Source organism: Triticum urartu, chromosome 5A (genome assembly GCF_056163025.1).
Source record: "Triticum urartu cultivar PI428250 chromosome 5A, HENAU_Tu73, whole genome shotgun sequence".
Classification (NCBI taxonomy): domain Eukaryota; kingdom Viridiplantae; phylum Streptophyta; class Magnoliopsida; order Poales; family Poaceae; genus Triticum; species Triticum urartu.
Window position 1 is genome coordinate 12002750 of NC_141877.1, and position 6518 is coordinate 12009267.

The 6518-nt window shown below is 51.2% G+C and overlaps 1 pseudogene; it reads right to left on the reverse strand.

Moving 5' to 3' along the window:
* Window positions 1–1073: 1073 nt before the first annotated feature.
* LOC147967469 (uncharacterized) lies at window positions 1074–5350 on the reverse strand (annotated as a pseudogene).
* Window positions 5351–6518: the final 1168 nt, after the last annotated feature.

Genomic DNA, 6518 nt, shown 5'->3' on the forward strand with positions numbered 1-6518 from the left:
CTACCATTGGTAAGTGGATATTATTCGTTTTTTCCCACGTCACGCAGCCCCTAACACATCTTACCCATTCTTGAAGCTGGGGCTAGCTGGAAACCAAACATGATAAACTGCTCTATGATGGAGCTGCAACTCCTGGATGGAACTGCTCTAAAGTGGATTTGGTCGAGTGTACCTGATTTTGATTAAGTGGAGCAGTCCCAAACATACCCTTAATAACACCGTGTCCTTATTAAGTCAGAATCATAGGCCATTGATTCCTTGGAGACGAGTGACGACAGAGGAAGGTAGAAATCACCATAGAATGGTACAGATATATATTTGAAGCTAAATGCATGGGTGAGTACTTTAGTAAATTGTTTACAGTGGAAGTACCGACCCCGAATGTGGAAGTTGGAGCAAGGTGCCAAGGAAAGTAACCCAGCATGAACGATGCTAAACGTACGACAAAATCTATCTGAACCTTGTACGGCAAATAATACGATAGTTACCATATTCGTGATTCTCTCGATTCGCGATACGGGTCTTGATTCAAGATTCACCACTTCCAGTGAATCTAATTCAATAGGAAGTATACTTCTCTGATTCACGAACCGGGCATAGGGTTCGTTAATCGGTTCAATGGGATTCGTGATTAGGTTTTGTGAATCAAAGATGACATATCTTTTTTTGAGTTGGAAAGATGAAGTATATTTGTTTTTTTTTAACACAAGATGAATTATATTTGTAAGAATAAAAGATGGGAAACTCTCTGGTTCAACCGACCAATTTCCACCCCATTATCCGCCCCTTGTTCCACGCGACGCGTATCTCGCATTGGGGCCACCAACCACTATAGCAAGCGGTTCCTTTTTCTCGTCATCTCCGATATGCAAGGGAATGGATAAGATGGTCACAAGCGCCTGGGCGTAGGCGTTGATGTATTCGCAGACGCAAGGTAGCCATAGACGAGATCGGGCACCGGTGTCACTGCCCTGGCCAGTCGACGTCTACTGGGCAGCCGTAGACGAGGTCAGCCGCGGACGCCGTCTGCAGCGCAGCCATAGATGAGTTCGGGCGAGGGTGCCGCTATGGTGTCAGCTGCCGCCGACGATCGGCGCCTGCTGGGCAGTCGTGCCTCCGCTGACCTCCTTTGTGTCGTCCCCGACCATCACCGGCCGCCTCCCTATTGCAATTGCAATGCCGAAGTTGCAAGCGACGAGGACGAACAATAGTTGTGTTCCTACCACATGAATCAGTAACATGTGGGGATGTTTTTGCACACCATCTTCATTGCAAAAATTTCTGCAACATTACCTGTGTTGCAATTTTTTTCCCGCAACATCATTTATGCTGCAAAAAAAAACATTATGTGACATTACCTATGTTACAAAAGTCTTTCCGCAGCATCACCTATGTTGCAAAAAAGCGAAGCCCAAAAATATTTCTGCAACATGACATATGTTACAAATGTTTTCTGCAACACAACTTCTATTACAATTTTTTTACAATAGTATCCGTGTTGCAAATATTTCCACAGCATCACCTATGATCTTTGTTGTAGAAAATATTTCTATAACAAACTCTGTTGTAAATAAAATTCTATAGATGTTTCCGCAACACGATCTTCGTTGCAGAAAATATTCTATAACAAACTCTATTGCAAAAAAATCTACAGACGTTTCTGCAACATGTTCTGTGTTGCAGAATATTCTACAACATAATCTTTGCCGAAAAGGTTAAAATGCCCGTCAGACATTTGATGACGTTAGTGTGAGGGTTTTTTTTTCATTTCGGCAACAAGCAAGAGCAAAGTTTTTTTTTCTATAACAGAGATCTTGTTTCTGAAACACATGCCTTGTTTTAGAAAAAAGAAGGTTCGGTAGGACGCAACAAGAATCGTGTTGCAAAGCGCCGAGCGCAACACAAGCTTTGTTGCAAAGGTTGATGCACGCTCACTGAAAGAAGATCAGATGGTTGGCTAGCTCACGATCCTACGGCTACTAAGGCGGCGGATGTTTTGTAAACATCACCCGGCAGACGCGTAGCTGCCCCCTTTCGACAAAGCAGGGGGGGGGGGATTCTCCTCTTTAATTCTCAAAACCTGCATTTTTTCAAACTGAGCCAAAACTTTTGCCTCATTGCTAAATGAAGAAGAGAATTGCCAAGTTAATTTATGAAAAACCGGACGAAAACCAAAAACCTGCGTATATAGGTGCTCAAGGAACGGGGACTTAGTGGTGTGCGTGAAGAGTAGAGGGCAGCAGAAATTTGGTTCTGTCTTCTGATAAGGAAACGAACAATTGACTTGGGCGAAGAAAAACTGGTTATGGGCCCCTGATTCGGGAGCAGCCACAAAGTTAACGTGGCAGCATTCCCTGCCCAAGGATTCCGAAGTGGACTCCACGCCACAGATAACACTCGTTGCATACTTTGGTTCCTAAAACAAGCAGCAACAAAGGTCAACTGATATAGAAATGTATGGAATATATATGTACTACGTATGTACCAAATAAATGACGATGAACACAAACAAATTAAAGCCAGGTTGATGTACCCAAGGATGCTCCGATGCATATTTTTGCAGCGCTTGTGCGACCCCAGAGCGAATGTATAACTTCATCTTCCTATACCATGATCTCTTTTCTAGAAGAATCACCTTAGCCTCCGTGCAAAGTTCGGCCTCCTCATTGCGAGGTTCGGGAGCCAACGGTGGTGTGATGTCTCGGAGAATGTGCTCTATTTGATCGAGAGATTCACGTGATATCACATCATTGGTACCAGTGGTCAGCAAGTTTTGTAGGTCAAGCAACACGCCGGGTGTCAGGGACGACGTGAGGAATGATCCTAGTGCAGCGGGCCGTGGATGTCAACCCGCTGCGGCTGCGGCAACAAACTGTTGTAGTGTGTGCGTCTCCTCGGACAAGTCACATTGTTTGCAGCAGAGGTGCTCTATCACCCACTGCATGGATGATCCAGACTCAGGGTTTGCACGAACGGTGGCGATGAGGCCTTCCAAGGACCGGACCTCCACGCGAAGCAAGGAGAGGGTGTCGAGGATGTCGTACACCTGGATCTCAGTGTCTGCATGTGGGAGCAGGCACACTATGTTGTATCAAATGGAGTTGAGGATGATGATGGAGATGGGGTCCATGGGGCCATAGCAGTGGGCTGGCGAACATGATGTCGCGGATGAGCCTAAGCCCTGCAGAGGGTAGCATGGTGACGACTTTGAGATAGAAGGTGTGGATCATGGCGTGGAGCCTCGTCTTGAGAGACTGGGTGTACTCGCAGGCATCACCGCCACAGTTGTCCAATAACCCACGCCTATGAGATGTTTTCACGGCATTTGCCAGACATGCTGATATCATGGATCTCTTGTTTTCATGAGACCGCAAGGACACGAAGTGGTCGCCATGCCGCTCGACATTGATGGTGACCATGTCGAAGCCGTCCATGGAGCTCGTGCTTTTGGAAACCTCAAATGTTTCTTCACTGGGCTTGAGGTTCCGGTAGTAGACGACTACCCACCCTCCCGCCCGGCAGCAAATTCACCTGGAGGTCGAGGGGGCCGTCGTCCTGGTACCGCAGCAGATCCATGTTGGTGTTAACATTATGAACGGTGAGCTTCGGCCCTCCCGGCTTTAGGAAGGGGGCGGCGGCGAGGAGTCGTTGACGTGGCAAAGGTGACACTTGGAGCCGCACAAGGACGTCGGGCGCGGAATGGCACACATGCATCGCCGCACACCTGAGCGCGGCCTGAGTCCTCTCGGAGGCAGGGCCAGGGAGCACGAGCTCCGCAGCGTATAGATCATGCTCGACGAGCAGGACGGCGCGGGCGAGGTCGGCGCCCGCCCAGTGGAGGTAGCGGGTGGCCTGTTCTTCGGTGATGCATCCGAAGTAGTTCGTCATCAACCTGACGAGAGCCTGGCGGGACGCCTGAGCAACTCTGCGCCAGGTAACCCTGCGGACGACAAGCGATCCTTGGGCTGCCCCATGCCGGCGAGCCTCTTGGACCTCCTGATCCTCTTGGCGGGCGGCACCTCCTTTGGCCGGAAGTCGTCGCGCGGGAGGAGGGCGAGGGTGCCGAGGATGATGTTGGAGACGGGGTCCAGGAGGCCGAGGGACAGGCTGCCGTCGCGCATGGTTTCGTATAGTTGATCCGCGACGGCGTCCGACATGTCTTGGACGGGCAGCCGGTCGAATGCCTCCTCGTAGAAGTCGGGGATGAGGTCGAGGAGGTCGGCCTTGAAGTTGAAGTTAGGGGGGGCCGTCGCACTCACCGCGGGCGGCCTTGAAGTTGAAGTTATGGGGTTCGTCGCGCTCGCTGCTGTACAGGCAGGAGAAGAGACCCCTGCGGCTGGACCTTGTTGGGCGGCATGATGCGACTGCGATTGATGCGGCGACCACCGGAAGGGTCCCGGGGGTCCACCGGGTGGGTCCACCTGCCCCGGGGAGCCACATGGGCTGAAGGGGGTGCGCCTTGGCCTATATGGGCCAAGGGCACCAGCCCCTAGAGGCCCATGCGCCAAGAGAAGAGAAAAAGGGGAGAGTCCTAAAGGGGGAAGGCACCTCCGAGGTGCCTTGGGGAGGATGGACTCCTCCCCACCCTTGGCCGCACCCTTCCTTGGAGGAAGGGGCAAGGGCTGCGCCTCCCCCTCTCCCTTGGCCCTATATATAGTGGGGAAAAGGAGGAGCAAACCAATCTAAGGCCTGGCGCCTCCCTCTCCCTCCCGTGACACATCTACCTCCTCCCGCAGCGCTTAGCGAAGCCCTGTTGGAATCCCGCTACTTCCACCACGCCGTCGTGCTGCTGGATCTCCATCAACCTCTCCCTCTCTCCTTGCTGGATCAAGGCATGGGAGACGTCACCGGGCTGTACGTGTGTTGAACGCGGAGGTGCCGTCCGTTCGGCACTAGGATCATCGGTGATCTGAATCACGACGAGTACGACTCCATCAACCCCGTTCACTTGAACGCTTCCGCTTAGCGATCTACAAGGGTATGTAGATGCACTCTCCTTCCCCTCGTTGCTGGTCTCTCCATAGATAGATCTTGGTGACACGTAGGAAAATTTTGAATTTCTGCTACGTTCCCCAACAAAGAGCACATCCCGGGATGTAACCGCCGGCTGCCGTGGGAGGGGGAGCGGGACAGAGAGGAGTAACTTCGCGGGGATGTAGTCGCCGCGGACGACCAGGGAGGCAGGGACGTCCGTCGTCGAGGACCACCAAATGCGACTCCCCGTCGAGTAGCCGCCGAGGTCTCCTGGTGTTGCTGCCCGCGAGAGGAAGGGGATGAGACGAGCGACCGAGAGCTCCTCTCCCGTCAATCTGGGAGCATGGGTGTTTCGATCATTATACGTGGGGCCCATCCGACAGAGGGCAAAAAATCAAAGTCCGATGTAAAGAGTGGCCACAGATCAATTACCATGTAAGAAGTGGCAAATTCTCAAAATGCAAAGTAATTGATGGCAAAAAATCAAAAAACCCCACCATAATATAGTTTGGTTGGCTGACCCCCACAAACAAAAGTTTCAAGACAAGGCAGTGACTGCAGGAATTTTTTTTTGAGCATCAGTACAGACACAAGCGCTTATATACACGCGTATACACTCACTTCTATGAACGCACACACACATACCCTACCCCTACTGAAAGCGTATCGCCGGAAATCCAGAAATAAATCCAGAAATAATGCGAGCACCAGGATTTGAACCTTGGTGGGTTGGGGATACCACTGTCCACCTAACCAACTCAACAACAGATTGATTCGCAGTGACTGCAGGAATTGTTTTGCCTATTTTGCAGTTGTCCACTTGCAGCCTCCAACTTGGATGCTGGAGCATTGATTCGTAAAACAGGATAGGAGACACAAGAATATTTGAGCCTGAAATCCACCAGCTGCACACAGTTGGTCAGAACATCACAAACGCCTCCAAGATCCGAAATTTTGCACAGAGTGAGTTCCGTGAGTCTGTGAAACAATGAGGAGTTGAACGCAAAATGATGAAAACAACGTGATAGGACAAGCCGCTTCAGCCGCACATTCTACAATCCATCCAAAAGCCGAAAGTCATAGAGAGGACACCCGAAGCCTTCAAAGTGTGTCTCTTTGGGAGTTGTGGGGTGGCTCGACAGGTGACACATGTGTCTTTTTCGGAGTTATGGGATGGTGCATGTCGCCGGCAGGTGAAGCCATCGGTGGACGTGCTACCGGCGGATGCTACGCACGGCGTCTTATATGGAGACGTCAAGTCATGCCCGCTAGCGGCAGGTGATGCACGGTGGCTCCGGCGGAGGTGTCATGTTTAGCTTGCTGCCGTCGGATCGAAGGTGATGCGGCAGTAGCGGGAGGCAGGCGGTATGGGATGTCTTTGTCTTCCGTTGTCTCCTCCAGAGGTATCCGGCTATCGAGGTGTCGGTAGACGGATAAGGGCGGATGGTACATACGGCTTCAACGATGAGTTTATGCACTCCGGTGGAAACACAAAATCTCTGATCAAACTATGTCGTCACGCGCTGTGTCGTGTCCTTGCTGAA